We start from the raw sequence: 530 nt of genomic DNA, 5'->3' as shown, positions 1-530 counted from the left end.
GCCGATGGGGCCGACGACGAGCACGTCGGTTCTCTCAACAGATGCATTGAATTTGGACGATATTTGAAGGGACGGTTGGACAACTCTTGAAAACTCTTCTGCAACTTTAAAAGAAACAATTTGGAGGCCAGAAAAGAGGGGTGTCCGCTGAGTCTTTGTTGTTTGTGGTGCCCATTAGAGTGTAGAGAGTGATTAGTATTGTGAGGAATTCTTCGAGAAATTGTAAGAGTGGAATTGTAAGGAGATATTTCTTCCTCCTTGTTGGTTCGAAGGAGAATTCTATTTGCTGTAAAGAAAGGCTGTGTGTTGTAAAGAAAGGAAGAGATTCAGAAGAACTTTGAGGAGTTTGCTTGGGGAAGAATTAGAGATAAGTTGTATTTACTTATTGAAGTTTGTATGACTTTGCTTTTATATATAAATTTCAAGTTTTGTCGTATCTTCTCCATGAGTTCTGAGTAGTTTTCACTATCTTTCTCCCTGTCTTGAGATTTTGTGAAATGGTGATTTGAATTAGTTGTGCCATGAGAATG

Source organism: Phalaenopsis equestris, unplaced genomic scaffold, assembly GCF_001263595.1.
Source record: "Phalaenopsis equestris unplaced genomic scaffold, ASM126359v1 Scaffold000511, whole genome shotgun sequence".
Classification (NCBI taxonomy): Eukaryota; Viridiplantae; Streptophyta; class Magnoliopsida; order Asparagales; family Orchidaceae; genus Phalaenopsis; species Phalaenopsis equestris.
This window is presented reverse-complemented; position numbering follows the sequence as displayed.